The 16,490-nt window shown below is 43.7% G+C and overlaps 1 protein-coding gene across 1 annotated transcript in view; it reads left to right on the forward strand.

Moving 5' to 3' along the window:
• The first annotated feature begins 292 nt into the window (after window positions 1-292).
• TGFBR3 (transforming growth factor beta receptor 3) overlaps window positions 293-16,490 on the forward strand; it is a 173,763-nt gene continuing 157,565 nt past the window's right edge. Inside the window, exon 1 of the mRNA XM_063136429.1 lies at window positions 293-463. The gene's annotated coding sequence lies outside the window, so the exon portion shown is untranslated. The remainder of the gene's footprint in view (window positions 464-16,490) is intronic.

Below are 16,490 nucleotides of genomic sequence, written 5' to 3' on the forward strand. Positions count from 1 at the left end.
GCGCTCCGGACGCATCTAAGGAAGTCAAGCTTCGGGAGGCGAGAGAGAGAGGAAGGAGGAGTTTTCCTTGGCAAGGGCTCCCGATGCCCATCACCGCGCAAGCCCCGCCCTCCGCCCAATAGGAAGCCTCTGCGGCGCTGACTGATGGGCCCGAGCACGAGTCCCCCGCTGGGGATGTCTCTCTCTCTCGTTAGCGCGATGGGGTTAATCGCAGACTCCGGGCGCAGCAAGTTGGTGCGTCTTTCCTGACGCTCGCTCCGGACGGTGGCGGCTGGAGGCATCGGCTGGACTGAGCGCTTCTTCTGGGCAGCCGGGTTGGATCGCTGGCGCTTTCCCCAAGGCAGGCGAGCGGGATGCGGAGGGCGTAAGGCGGGACGCGGCTGCAAACTCGCGGGGCGGGTGTGGAAGTGCCGAGGCGAAGTTGCAGCCCCGCGGCGCTCTGCCTTGACAGATCTCCGGAGAGGTAAGCGTAGGAGCCCTGCACTTGGGGGGCTGCCCTCCAAGCGAGGGGATCCCCGCGGAGGAGGGAAGCGCTGGCGGGCTGGCCGCAGACGCGTGTTCGTCTGTGTGTGCGCTTGCGGGAGTTTTCCCTCTTGCTCCGGGACTCCCCCCTCCTCCACTCGCTGCTTGGGAACAGCCAAGAAGCTCGCCCGGGGTTGGACCGTGCCCACGCTTTGATCGAGGGCGGGGTGTGTATGTGTGTGTGTGTTTACAAACGCTAAGGCGCTTTGTAGTAAAGGCGAGCGGCTTTCCTGGCGGGGTTTGCCCGAGATGGGAGAGGGAGAGAGGCGCAGGCATTGTTTGGAATGGATTTCACAATGGATGTGCTCCAGCTGTGGGGCAGGCAGCTGGATTGGGCCCCTCCGGGATTTCCCCATCTCGAAGCGGTTAGTTTGAGACGACAATTCCCAGCGTTCTTGACCATTGGCCGTGCTGGCTGGGGATGATGGGGATTAAAATCCTACACATCTGGAGGTCACCAAAGTGGGGAAGGCTGGCATAGAACCTGACAGGAGATACTGACCTAAGGGTTGAGTAACTTCTCCAAGCACTTGAAAGCCTCTCGCAGGATGCCCGACAGATCTCTTGAGAGTAGGAATTACATTCCAGACAGATAACTTTGGAGTCGATGACCTCCCTGGATGGATGCCCCCAAAGCCCTTAACTCCAAATGTACCTCTTTAGTGGGGTAAACCTGAGTGAAAGCCTGCTCTGTTTACCCCAAAACAGCCCCAGTAGATCAACCCAGTGTAACGCCGCAATCACAGCTTTACCCTGACATCGAGAGTGAGGCTGCAAACCAAGCTAGAGTGGCAGAGTGCAAGCTGTTTACACCAGGGTCCTGCCACTGCGTTCTATTCTGCTATCCCAGAGTAAATGTTTTGTAGATGGCAGTAAAAGAAATCCTTTGCTCAAAAGTACACATTGATTCGGTTAGTGTTTGTATTGGAGTAATTAAATATAGAATTAATTCACGGTCCGGTGTGTAAACTGATCTTTGATTCCTTGCAGTTGTGGAGTTCAGGCAAGTGACCAAAGCAGTGATATTGTTCTCGATGTCTTGTTTACTATTACACAACTACTACTATTCCGTTCTTGAATTCTTGGCTCTGATTACAGGTTTGATTTGTAAAGCATCTGAACTATGTCACTCTTACTATGTTTAGATTTTGATAAATGCCTTTTAAGCTTCAGGGACCATAAGATCACTTAACAGTAATACTTCACTGTTTTTGAACTATGTAGCAAGAGTGCATAACTTTTACAATTTGGATTTGTTAGGTCATTCTGGTATTTTCTCTCTTCCTAATTTCCAATATTACGGGAATTCTGTTCACAGCTTGCTACAGGCTTCCTGTGTGTCCACAGGAAGGTTACTTAACTGTTTCTTAGGGCAGTTCTTCTTGTGTGGATGGATGTCAGGGGTAAACTAATTAAAGCGGATGACAAATACTATGAAAAACTTTTGAACAGAAGAACGCTGCAAACCTACGCATTCTTACTTGGGAGTATATCCAGATGAATTCAGTGGAACTCATTTTCAAATTGATCTGCATCAGATTGCATGGTTAAAAGTGTATTTTAGAATGGCTAGGAGAACTATGAGGTAGGAGTGAAATGACTTTTAAACCAATGTCTTCCAGAAGACTACACAAGTTGCACATAGCATGTAGAAAACAGCTGCAATCTCATGCACACATGTACCTCGGAGTAAGCTCCATCAAAGGCGGTAGCGGGAGAAACTTCTGAATAAATATGCATATAAGTCAGTGTCATTCCAGGACAGCAAGAGCAAGTTTGGTTTATGAATTTTTGGGTAGAGGTTTGCCATCTGTGGCTTTGTGGTATTAGCTGAATTGGATCTAGCAAAGGCCACTATAATATGTCCTTTGGACAGAAAGCTGTACAAAATGAGATCCTTCTGATTATTGCTCTTACATTCTTGTGGCTATACCTTTCATTGCAGAAGTATTACACTAAGACCCAGTTTGCAAGATCAAAACAAGCCATCGTGGCTTAAGCATGTCGCTTCTTTTAATTCCTGGTGCAGGCTGGGTGCCATCAGCCTTATTACCCGCTCAGGTGCAACTTGAATCTGGGCAGCATGGCTTGTTTGAAGAGGAGACAACCCTCAAACAACCCATGACCTATTGTAGGGTTGTTTCCCCCTCAAACAAGCCACGCTGCCTGGATTTGGACAACACGACAAGTGGGCAGGTAATTAGGCAAACGCTGCTGGGCATGCACCAGCACACACCAGGCTTGTTTGATCATTAAAGCTTTGCGTGGTAGTGTTCTTTTTATCAATAGGTTGTAGCCAAATTTGGGTTGTTGGATGTTATGTATTTAAAGGGCTGATTCTTTAAAAGGCTGTCCTTACTTTGGACCATTTGCAGAACAGAGATCCCTGTTTTAAAAAATAATTGATTTGACAGCTTAGTAGTCAAAGTCATCTGTGTAGCTGAAGCAGAGTCAAAGGAACTGTGTTAATAGCTCAGTCCTAAATGTAGCTTCAGTACCTTTTAATTTTTTTTGCGTCCCCTTGGGATCTTTTAAAACTTCAGTGAAGTTGAGAAATAAATAAATAGATTGCCTTGTTGACCATAAGAAACATTCCAAAATCCATACCTTTATTAGGCTTACTAAAGATCACAAAATGTGCAAGCTTTTGAGATCTCCAGATCTCTTCATCAGATAAGATGTTACAAATAGCAGGTTTGGCACGGTGGTAATGGGGAGGAGTGTCTGTACATCAAGGTTGCTGCCAAATGTCACCAGTTCTGCCCTTATGAATGAGAAGAGAGTATTTGGATCATTATTTGTTTCATGAACATAATACAGAACAGCTTGATTTCCTTCCTTTCTTTTCCTTTAGAAACAAACTGAACACTTCAATAAAAATCCTCTGTTGTGTTCTGGCCCTAAGACTTGCTGTGCCAGTAAAAAAAAAATGCTTAGGAATGGAGTATACCAGACCTTGTCCAGAATAAGTTATTTATCAGTGCAAGCCTATGCACATCTACTCAGAAGTCAGCCCTTTTGGGTTCAGCTAACTTCCAGTAAGTAGGATTACAATAAGGTTACAATACTATATACATTAAACCAGGAGTAAGTCCCATTCAGTTCAAGTGGGGCTGACTTCTCAGTAGATGTGCATAGGATAGTGCTGTATGGCTGTAATCGTGTACCCACCTACCTGGGAATAAGCCCCATGGAGTTCAGTGTGATGTACTACTGAGTAGACATGTATAGGATTGCACAGCAACTGTGGCATATCTGTATAATTGGAATATTGTTCACTGATGCATATGCAGAGTTCCAAGGTATCTGTTCAGTCGTAATATATTAGCAGATGTTAATAGAATTGCTCTGTGGAGATAAATGTGATATGGTGCTTTTTTCTACTATGAATCATAGAATAGCAGAGTTGGAAGGGGCCTACAAGGCCATCGAGTCCAACCCCCTGCTCAATGAATCTGGTTTTTTTTTTCCCCTTGGGGGTTAAAATGTGCTTTCTTATGTTATCTTGATTGCTGCTCCCTTATTGCTTGAATGTATGTTGGTAGGTTTAGGATGGAAATAATGCTGCTTCAAGATTAAAAGTAGGAGCCATGATTTACACATCGTTTGGCAAATGTTTGGCACTGAAGCCTCAATTCATTTTAGCTAAGATTGCCAGCTTTTTTTTTTTTTTATCGGACTGGGCTCCTGTGTCAGTATGTCAACTTTTGCAGTGCCTTGTTTCCTTTGCACATATTTCCCTCAAGCTTACAGAGTAATAACTGCATCTTTCATAACAATGCTTAAGTCTTCATGCATTTCGTTTGGGTCTGCTAACTTTTTTTAAAAAAGCAGGGCTCCTGTGTGTTTAACAGCTGCACAACAAGCAGAAATTCTGGAGCCTTTTCTAGTGATGGGCAGGTGGGGAGAAAAGGTTCACCCACCCATTTTTTTTTATTTTTGCTTGTCACACAGCTGTTAAGACTAAGAAGGCCTCCTGGGACAAATGTTGTGACAGCTCTAAAATGTATTGTAATTACATCTGCTGCTGGGGGCAGGATGGGGCAATCCTAGGTGCTCTTGAGTAGGTCCCATTCAACTCAGTGGGATTTGACGTTTCAAGAAGTATGCATAGGAGCTGTAAAGGTTTGGATGGAGAACAGCAGTTAGGTTGGCTCTTAAGATGCCTAAGGATGTTTAGTAGCCTACAAAATGTGCCTCCTGGCTTTTGTAGTTAAAGCAGTGAAGCCTTCATTTTTGTTATTCAAAATATGCTGCTGATCTGGGTTGATCCCAGTGCAAGATTGCCTAAGCAATCTGGGTCACCTAAGAAAATGCAATGAAGAAAATGTATTGCAAGGTGGTGTAGCTCTGTGAAAGAACACGTGATCTGAATGCAGAAAGTATCGGGTTCAATTCCTGGCATTGCCAAATGAAAACAGAACGGGGATCAGGTTCTGGAAAAGAGCGGTGCCTGAAACTCTGGAGAGCTGCTGCCCGTCTGAGAAGACCATATTGGGCTAGATCAAGGGTGAGCAAGAGTTTTGCAGCTCCTACAAGGTCCCCTGCCTCAGTGGCATGGCCCTCACCAGAGCTGTGCTGTTCAGTCAGGGCCGGACCTACCATGAGGCAGGGTGAGGCAGTTGCCTTGGGTTGCAGATGCTGAAAGGCAGCAGCAAGGTGTTCAAGAAGAAAACTGTACACCCTACTGTACACCCTCTTAGTAAGCCTGCTGCCTTCAAGTTCAGTGGAGAACATTGTCCCATCATTAGTGTTGCAGACAGATTCATCTTTTGTACATGGAATGGGAGGGGGTGCCATCTTGCCCTTTGCCTCAGGCAGCAAAATGTCTTGGGCTGGCACTGTCTTCAATTCCCAGCAATTCTCCTGGGCAACGTGGATTGTCGGTTCTGCAAAGAAACAAGGTGCACAAGGATCGTGTCTCCTGTTTCTCTGCAGGATCACACCGGCCCCCTCAGCCTTCTAAACAGCTGTGTGGTGGGCTGGGAGTGCGATTCTTCTAGAAAACAAAGCACATGTTCCCAGCATGCCTGGTTCCCCAGGAGAATTGCTGGGAATGCAATATTGTGGCAACTTCCGGTTGCAGCCGCAGTGGTGAAGGGGTGTGGCCCCTCAACCCTCTGAAGATGATCACCCTTGGGCTAGACAAACTGCCTGATCGGCCTGAGCAAGTTTTCTGTTTTCCCAAATCCAATTTTGCTTTTTAGGGTTGTCAAGGCCTTTGTCGAAATAAATCCAAATACCATTTGGATGGAGATCTCGATATCTTCATGGCCACTTGATTAAAAAGCCCTATTAGATTCTCAATTCAGTATTGGAATAAAACAGAATGGAGCAGATATCATTGTATGAACATAATAGTCTCAGTATTCCTGCCTTGGTCTTCTCCATTGACATTGTTTATTTTAGTCGTCGTTCCACACTTGACACCTCTTAGTTAATATGCAGTGGATTTACTAATAAGCATGCGGTCTTAGCTGTATTTAATGAAATCCCTTTAGAGAAAGTTTGAAAATCTCCAACATTATTTTTTTAAGTCATCTATGGGGAAACAATAATATCCTAATTATTTTGGCCAGCTGTAATTTAATCTCTCCCAAGTGCAAGGTATTGGGATAGTGGCTGTGGCAGAGAGTGCTCCTGTTCCTATGCTGCCACAGTCTGGGAGCAGTTGAGAAATTAGAGCCAGACATTTTCCTGGGTTCTTCAGGAGAGCCTTGCCAGGCAGAATTTTTGTAGCGAAGGGTTTTCCTATCCTATGGAACTTTCTTTCCCCAATTGGTTGCTAGAGAGTAAGGATATTGACCTTGAGGACATGCTGCAAAGTTTATCTTTTTCTCCCAGGCTTTCTCTGGGAAAAAAAGACTTTCTCTGAACAGTGGGAGAGTCTTTGGGCCAAGCTGGACATGACGGTGGCAGATCTGTGTGCTTAAACCCAGATTTGCTGTGATCGAAATTCTGGGGGTGGAGGTCCAGGTTTAACATCAAAAAGGGTGTGTGGGTGAGGAGTGCTGAGCTCTCTCCCGGCCCCGCTGTTTAATTCCCTGCACTTGCTCTCTAGTGCTATTCTCTCAGCCAGACTCAATTCTGACCCTTATATACACCCAGGTGACTTTTACGATCTTCGGAGGAGGCCCCGCTTGTCATTCTGAGATGAAAGAATGTTGTCATGAAGAACTTCGACGGCGGGCCTTCTCTGTAGTGGCACCCACCCTCTGTAAAACCCTCTCTTGTGCAGTTCGGGATGCGGAAAACGTAATGCCTTTTAAACGCCTCCTAAAAACGTATCTCTTTAAACGAGCCTTCCTTGGACTGTAACTTATTCTGGTTTTATGCGATTTTAAAATTTTAAATTGGATTTTATGATTTTAGTTGTAAACTGACCAGAGAGCCTAGGCTGTTGGGCAGTATAACTATGTAATAAATAAATACATAAATAAATATTGGTGCGTGGATGAGGGGAAAATGGCACTGGGAAGAGGAGAGGCTTTGACGCTGTAAGACTTTGAGGTCATGAGTGAGAGGGTGCAATGGCATCCCCCTTTTTCCTGTTAAGTGAGGCACTTTCTGTGTGGTTTTGCCAGAGCTGAGTTTGAAGTGTAGGACCTGCCACCATCCCATCTTGATTGGTTCTCAGTGTGTTTAGTACTAAACACTTATTCATTTTATGTCTTTCCCACTTGATTGTATCAGAATGTGTGTGGGTTTCTTCCGTGGCTACAGTCCATGGCTCTGCCTTGGGAGATGTGGCTTCAGATCAATATTCAGTAAGGGTGCATCCTGCCTAGCATTGTTTTATGTGGTAACTCTACAGGAAATCTTGCAAGGAGCTGGTGTGGACCGCACCCTGTATTCTGCCCCCGTTTGCATGTGATGCGTGTTTTGCACGCTTCATCTGGCTGAAAATCTTGTCCTGTCCTACTTCTCAGCCATCTGTTCCCTCTCTGTGATTGAAGCCTCTGTTTTCTTATTATTTTCTTTTAAAAAAGCAAACTTGCAGTATAGTGGACACCTTCATTTTGTCAGCTGATTTCTTTTAGAGAAAGCTGAACTTGGCTACTTTGCTTGCCCTCCTGAGCCAACGGCATCAGGTTTGTTCGCCAAATCTTTAGTCGCCTAGAGATAAGCACACATTGCAAGGATGGGGGAATGCTGTCCTCTTGCCACTTGAGGAACGGCCATGGCTCAGTGATAAGAGTCCCTTCTATGGATGCAGAGGGTCCCGGGTTCAATCCCTGACATCTCCAGGTAGGGTTAGAGAAACTCCTGCCTAAAACCCCATAGAGCTGCTGCCAGTCAGTGTCGACAATACTGGGTCAGATGGACCAGTGGTCTGACTCAGTACAAATGACCACTTCCTATATTTCTATGTTCACTCTAATCATATGGCAGGCTGTCAAAAGACTGGCAAATCTGTTTGCTAAGTACTCTTGTGTTTGAAACTTTAGATGTTCATCTGGAGCTGGAGTTCTTAAAACCTGTCCCAGCGCCTCTCTAAGCCAAGAAAAGCTACTACTCAAGCCTGCATAAGGTTTAGATAAAACAAATAACTTTTTCCTGGCAAAAGCTTTTTTTTTTGTCCTCACCCTTGGGGCAAGCAGGTCAAAGAAAGAGGGAGGAAGCAGGAAAATGCAGGCTTATATTTTAAGGTCTCCGGTGTAAGGGTTGTAAGGAAGTAAAAGTAGTAGAATAAGAGAGTGCTTCCATTGTTCCTTGGCACTCACAATAAACACAAGCTCAGAGGACTCCGCCTTGTTGTTGCATTGACTGGGAGGAGATGATGTGATTGGCAGTTTTTGACTCCGTCCAGTCACAAACTGCAGCAGACCAGGAAGGAGCTTCCGTCCTGCTGGCGGCTGCCCGTGCCTCCCGCAATAGCTCCGCTCTTGCTTTCAGAACATGTCTGATGTCTGGGCCCAACAATAAAAGGAGCACATTTCCCCCAGATTTCTGTGCTCCACTCTCAAGGCACCACTGAATGTAGTGAAAAAGTCCACATGATTTTATCGAGAGCCTTGTAAATCTCCCGAAGTACCCATGGTTTCCAAACGCTCGCTGAGAAAAAGAAGCAACAGTCTCTAAATGCCACAGTTCTGTTCATCGAGTGTTACTGAATTGACAAGATGTTGACTTTTAATGTGGCTATGTGTCAGTAGTAATTGTTTGCCACATAGATCTAAGCTGACCTGATACCCTGCCTTGCCTGTTTCGGCTTTAAAATATTGACTTGCTAGAAAATATGGCATTTTTGATCCCCTTTGCTGGAATATTTAGTTCTTATTCTTTGTCACTAGAATGGGGCGGGCTATAATACAGTAGTAGACCACGCTTTGCATGTGAAAGGTTTCAGATTCCAGCCCTTGCATCTCCAGTTAAAAGATATTTAAGGCTGATCGCTGCCTGGGACCTTGAAAAGCAGGGCAGCACACACTGTCCACATCCCTCAACCAGGGAACCAAGAACCACTGGGAGGCTGCATCCTCCAGTGTCCCAGGAAGAACATCACAGCAAGAGTGAGACCACCCTGGTTCCATACATCTGCTAGAGAAGGAACAGTTTCAGGGCACCTGCTTTACCCTTTCCTGCCCGAAAGAACATCTTTAAGAACTTTGTAACTAAGATCTAGCATCTGCTTTCTGTTTCTCCAACTCCCTCCTAACCCCTTTTTCTTTTGTGTCATGTCTTTTGGGTTGTAAGCCTGAGGGCAGGGACTTTATCTTTGTAAGTTGCTCTGGGAGCTTTTTGGGGCTGAAGAGCTGGGTAAAAATGCTCCTGGAAGTCAGAGAAGGCAATACTGGGCTAAGTGGACCAATGGTCTGACTCAACAGGGCTGTTCAAACAACATGCTAACCCCCACTCAGTGGTTGAGTGTGGGTTGTTGTTGAACAGTGTGTTGTTTGTTGAGCCACGCGTTAGCATGTTGTCTGAACCCAGGACATTTTCCAAAGATTGGCTTGTTAACCATGCAGTGTGGCTTGATAACCACCCTGAACAGCCCTACAGCAAACCATGGGTTCTCAAGGTGGCTTGTTCAAGAGAAATAAGACACAATGCGTGGTTAACAAACAAGACACAGTTCAACAACAACCTCATTCAACCACGGAGTGTGGGTTAGCGTGTTGTGCGAAACAGTCAACATAAGATAGTATATGTGATTATATGAAAGCAAACATTCAGTTAGTCACTGAATAATATGGTCCATGTATATTTGTAGATGACTACATTGTTAGATGAAGAGCATGTAGTTAGGCTAGAGTATAAACATGCATTCTACACCTTTAAAATGTGACAGCAAGGCAGTGTGATGATTCTGATTCGCTCGTGATTTGAAACATTATACATTTATTGTGCATTGACCCACATAACTTTTTCAACTTTATATATTAAGGCTGTGTACAGATAGTAATGTTTGAAGAGCCATGAGTGCAGTAGCTCTGATCCAGCTTTCATACCTTGAAAACTGTTCAAAGGTAACGGGAGGGCAGAGGCTGTAAATTCATTTCATCCTATCCTGATCACCGCATGATACCCCTAGCCCACCCCAGCAAGTGGATGAGGTCGTGAAACTGACGAGATTGAATGTCAGGAGTGAAATTGATTAGATTGGAAAGGCCTGGCCAAAGAGGAAAAACTTGCCTTTAATGACGGAGCAGTGCTTAAGGAAGATCATCTTGCTCTGCTTATTTGCCTCTTTTCTTTTAAAGAACTTCATGTGTGTATATGTGTAGAAGTTGGGCACAAGTGTTGAAAGTCTGCAGAAGGATAAAGAGCCTGTGTGTGTATGCGTGTGTGATGAGTGGGTGTGTTCGTCATGGGCAACATCCGTTTGCAATAAAAGGTGGATTGTCCATTCAACACATCTGTCTGGCCAAAATATACGGTAGGCATGCTGTGTTTGACAAGTTCACAAGCAGGGGAAGGTTGCTATGTTGCATCCTGTGCAACAAGGCAGGAAGATTTTAGTGTCACTAAACAGTCTGAGCGGTGCAAAAGTTTATTGCAGCAACTTCTTTGGAGTTGTTCTTCATAGTTACCGCCACAGAGTTGATGGTGCATATTTGTGTGCATTCTTATGTGTGGCTGGCGACCTCTGTGGGTAAGAGAGTGTATACGAGCGTGCGTGTGTGTGGGCTTGGATATGGCCTGCCAGTTATGGGGACCCTGGATTGGGGGGGAAAAAGAAAACACCTTCCCCTCCTTACTGTAGAATCCTATGTCTATATTGTGGCTATTATTCAGTGGTTCTACATTATGATGACTTCAGGGCAATTAGCTCTTTTATAGTTTCACTGGACCGAAAAGCAGCACAACTCTGAAAGCACTTTGGGGATTGCCTTTGGATCTGTTTCTTGGTCTCTTTCCATCCAAAATGTTCTTATTTTCTCCTTGGGAGCATCAAGTTTTCAAATGTATGTATTTGAGCTGAAAGCAGCATGTCTCTTCCTAATGTAGCCATATGCAAAGTCCCTGATTCATCGTTTAGGGGGTTGCTGCACCGAACCTTTTTGCAGCATAAGCAAAAAATCAACTGTATGTGGATCATGAATACCACTTGCATTTCTACATGTATATTGTGGGAACAATTCATCTCTGCACCATATGTATTTTTTCAATGCCAAATGGGCTTTGCTCTGATAAATGTTCTTTTCGATAGGAAGCATTTAACTAAAGCTTAAGCAGATGGCCTGAGCCAGTTTCTTTGCTTTTGCATGTAAGGAAGGTTTCATGATAAGAATTTGAGATTAAATTGGTTTTGCTGAGACCTTGAAAGAGACCTCTTTAGATTGAAAGAGAATAGTTTATCTGAAGGTCGTGATCTGCAGCTAGCTAGTTTTCTTTAAAGTAAAAAGAAAAATGCCTGTCTGTCAGATTGCGTCTTTGTGGTGCAATAAACAATGGCAGAGAAGGCTTTGGCTGTGAGTTAACTTGGGTTGATTTCATTACAACTTTGTAAATTTAATGAAAGCTAGATGCTGCAATATTCTTCCTGAACACAGTGGCAATTTCTTTGGAGGGCGGGGTGTGTACAATGAGTTACCATGCAGAAGTATACATGTGCAGTGCATAGTAGATGTTGGGCACTTTTTAATCAATAAAAGAAAGTATCTAGCAGCTTCATGGTATTCAAGTCAAAAAAGATTTTTCCTTGCTAATCCCTCAGTAATGGACTAGGGATTCAAATTGCTTTACTTTCTTCACTTCTTCTTTGAAAGTCGTTAGTTGATACACTCTAGTACCATACCATCTTGCATTTTCCATGGAACAACTACCAAAATAAATGCCAAAGAGTGACCTGATTCACACATAACACTAATCCATGGTTTGTTTAACCCATGGATTGTTGAATTCTGGGTTGTCATGATTAATGCGAATGCAGATGTGCTAACAAACCATGGTTTGTAGAGAAAGAAAACTCATGGATTGTGAACTCTGTGTTGTTTAAACTGACCTTGTTCGCATGTAACAGCAACCCATTGGTTAAAAAACTGCTGGGCTGTCATGTATGAGCAGAGATAAGTAGGCGTGCTGCCTGCTTTTACCAGGCAACCTAGCATGATATCCAAATCTGAATTGCTGGGTTGTTTAAGGGTTAAACAATCCTGTAGTTAACCCAGGCAAGGGAGAAGCATAAATTAATAAATTTAGCTGTTAAACAACCAGTGAACCAGGTTTGCGTATCACGCTCCAAAATCTATGAAAGAGCAGGTCATGCGTTGTGGGATGAAATCAGAAGTGGTGGACACGCTTGTCACTGTTCGTGCCCAACAACCCAGCATTATCTTTTAATGTGGTGGGTTGTCTTTATATGCTAATAGGCCCATTAAGTATGAACTCAGAACCATAGGTTGTTCATAGTATTTTACTCCAGGCTACGGAGACAGTGGGCAAGAGTGGTCAAAAAATTTAGCCACTCTACCTGCACTCTACAGGCATTTGGGATGTGGAGAGGGAGTGGGCAAAATAGGAGGAAAACGAACAACCCAGAGATGGAAAAAACTATGGTATGTTTGATTGTCTGCCAGATAAACCCTGGGGAGGTCAACAAATCGTGGGTTAAGTAAACCATGGTTTAGCGTTATGTGCAAACCAGGACACACTCTTTTATACTATAGAGCCAAATAAGGGCAAGTACACATATTAGAGCTGCCCTGCAAAGGCCCATAACTTGGCAGTCACCAAAGGGTGAGTAGTTTTGTGCAGAAAAATCATAACTGGTGGTAGGGAAAATAAATTACTTAAAAACATGTGTTTGTTGGAGGGAACATCTGACCTAGAGAGAATTGCCCAGTCTGCACTGCTGGGCCTGATTTACACCAAGCAGGATATAACCCTTTGAAAACAGTATCTGGAGTGTGTCCTGGGCCCCAACAGTTTTCACTACTGTTATAAACCTTTTCAAAGCAGCAGTGTAGATCCTGCCCTGCTCTACCTGTGGAGATGGAGGCTATTTTGAGCAATTTAAAGGAGCTTACAGGTAGTATGTGTAACAGGCATGTTATGCTACATCTTAATTCACCCCTGGGCATTGCTTGGGTATGAGCTGACACACATATTCAGCAGAAGAGTATGCAGGCGTGGAGGGGATTGGCATGTGTGCCCTTTCACAGGCAAGGGAGCAGCATAAATTAATAGCTCTTCAATCCGTTGGGGTATATGAATCAAAGATAGCAATTATAATAGGCTTGGAAGGTCAGAACAGCTAGGTATTGCAGCACTGAATGGTATTGCAGCATGAAAAGAACTTTGGGTCATATTTTCGTTGCAAGATCATTTGCCCCAGAGTGCTTGGAAAGACCTCAGTATGACACACAACTGTGTGAAACCTCCAAACGGCACAAAAATTATAGAGATCATGGCCCAATGAAGACGACGAAGACATGACTTGGCTAGCAGTTCTGCGACCTCAAGGAGGGAAAAAACTCCCTCTACATGAGGTCCCAGGGAAACTGACAGATGACCTTAGGGCTATGTAGGCAGTCAAAAACAGAATGTAACCAAAGAGTTTAAAATGGAGGACCTGGAGAATAGAAGTCGTTGCTTAAAGGTTCATATTTGAGGAGCTGCTGAGCAAGAGGAAGGCAGAAACATGGTAGAATTCTTAACTCCTGGCTCAGCAAGCTTCTCCCTGTTCTGCCTTTATTTGAAAGATCACATCATTCTCTAGAATGAGCCCACAGAAGGGTATACAGTTTAGAGACATTATGGTTAGATTGGCATGATACACCCCCAAAAGAAATAGTCTGCCTAGTCCTCCGCAGTTTCCAAGTTCTGGAATACAAATGTGAAACTGCTCGGTTATTCTAAGACACCTGCACCTTTAGACCATGAACGGAGCAGTTGAAAGAAATGGGCATAGGTTACCAGTGGAAATTCCCATTTGACTGCTCAAAATTGTTTTTTAGATACATGCTGTTTCCATAAATCCGGTTTGTTTGTGTGTTTTATGTCAGTTGTTTTAAACTCTGTATACAGTATTATAACGTTTGTTTGTTTTTATCTTTGAGCTTCGGCTCTGGGCTGCTACAGAAATATAATAAATAATAAAATGATAAACATAATTAAGCTGATGGATAAGCACCAGGGAAAAAATGCTGACACATTCCATTGCAACTAATGGGTATCCAAACTTGGGTCTCCCCAATTAACTTTGGATGCACAAGGCAAAGACTCAAGATTGTAGCAAGATACCCTTTTTGCTTGGACCTACAAGGTGAAAAAGAAAGCTGCATTCTCACATGATTATTTTGTATTTGTGTTCTCCAAACACCCACTTTCTCAATATGATTTGCTTATACATTGCGGAAGAATGGTGTCCACCTTGGACAGTTTTTGTTAAAGAATGAGCAATAACCTAACCAGGGAGAACGCTTTTTATCCAGCCCAGTCTTTTGTAAATCTTTGTCTTTCTGTGGCTCTAGATCCGGAGCTCCAGCGACCACTCATGAACGCCTCCTCCTCCTTTTCCTTCTTTTGCTTTCAAAAGCAAGTGTTTTGCTTTCAGGCTAATAGCAGGGATTAGCTCAAGGCGCTGTTGGAGGCAGGAGGAATGCCTCCTACGCAGAGGAAGCACCTTTTGACTCATTGTTTTTGGAGGTGTTGCACTTAAAAGCCTTTTCCACATGTGTGGGAGAAGTTTCCTAATTCAGAAATGTGCATCGAGAATCCGGGTGAGCATCCTTTTATTAAAAGTTGGTGGGATTGATTTTATTGTGTTTTAGCATTGTCTTCTTAATCCCAGAAAGAAAATGTAGCTTTAGTTCTTCCAGAGGTGTTCGCTTATGAAACAAAGACTACTCAGTGTGTGTGTGTGTGTTTGTGTTTCATGGAGCAGTTTTCTAATATTTAATATAGTACATGTTGCAATCTATTTCATGTTGTGAATGCTAATGTTCAAAACCAATTTGTAAGCCTCCTCCCCATCTGTGAACATCCGTTATTTGCAGATTTGCACAACCCTATATTATTCCTAAAGGGCCTCTCTCATTTCAATCTGGTAAAGATTAAAATGGTTTGTTTTTCTGATAGGGAGTTTCCCAATGAAACTTTATTTAGACAATCTGAGGAGCTTTTATTATCTCTAAAACTAATTGGATCAAAGGTTATGAGACCCTGCCTTAGATAAGCCCTTTTTACCCGGGTAAGAAAAATGTATCCTCCTGCTGTGGCTCTGTTGCTTTTCTTATTTATTATGGGATGGATAACCAGACCCCTTGCTGTAATTCTGCATATAAGTCATGTCTAGGTTTGAGTGAATTTGTAGAAAGTAGATTTATCATCTATTATATTTGGGAAGAATCTAATCTGCCAAAGCCAGGAATTTTATTTTCCTACTTTTAAACTAAATTTAGGCCTAAGAGAAAGCAAGAGAGGTGTGTGTGTGTCTCACACAATGCTTTTGAGGGGTTCTGTCAAGCCTAAATATTTATTTTTTTGCAGGGAACATGCAATTTAAATTAGGAAATGGTGACTGGTTATGTGAATAGGTTTGCCATGTACCAAGCATGATATCCCAACTGTGAGTTACTGAGTAATCATCCCCATGAAGTCTTACTGAACTGATCCTATATGAGTACCTGTATGCTTTGCCGCATGGAAGCAATTCAGACGTGGTAAACTGCATGGAGGGAAAGGGTTAACTTCCATCTGCTAATGCAATAGCCCTGATGCAAATCCCACCCACCCCACTATATTTTGCCCTTTAAAAATGTATGCAAGAGATCTGAACATGGACTTCTTGCTGTCTCATCAAGTTGTGCTCTTAGATTCATCTTATTGCATCACATGTAGCTAGGAACACGAGCCAGGCTTTCTCCCATAGTGAGAATATTCTCCATTTGTTTCAAAGGAATTGGGATGTAGTGGCACTGGGTGGGACAGTGCAAGGTGGTAGCAGTATGAAACTATGTGGGTTTTCCTCTTCCCATCTTGAAAGGCTCTACCTAAACAGGAAGTTATGGTATATGAGTTGGACCACCTACTCATATACCATAACTTTGGTATTCAGCTGGTAGGTTGGCACCCAAAACTGTGACTGAGACTGACCTAAAATTCATCACACCAACAGTGCTACTGCCATACACACACACCCATGGTCAAACATTAAGAAGTGGGTCTCATCACACATTTCTAGGCTAAGGTGGATTTTCAGATTTGAAAAACCTGAAGAATCTGTTGATAGCATCAGTATAAGAGGCGGTAAGTCTATATGCGCCAGTTGCTGGGGAACATGGGTGGGAGGGTACTGTTGCAACGTGTCCTGCTTGTGGGTCTCTGATGACCAGCTGGTTGGCCACTGTGTGAACAGAGTATTGGACTAGAAGGACCCTTGGTCTGATCCAGCATGGCCCTTCTTATGTTTTTAGTGACAGCTCCAAGTTCTCATAGGGCTTTCCCATCTTTGCTACCTGAAAAACATGGGTGCATGGGAAGTCATCTTGTACCAAGTCAGGCCATTGGTTCATCTACCT

Source organism: Elgaria multicarinata, chromosome 1, assembly GCF_023053635.1.
Source record: "Elgaria multicarinata webbii isolate HBS135686 ecotype San Diego chromosome 1, rElgMul1.1.pri, whole genome shotgun sequence".
Classification (NCBI taxonomy): Eukaryota; Metazoa; Chordata; class Lepidosauria; order Squamata; family Anguidae; genus Elgaria; species Elgaria multicarinata.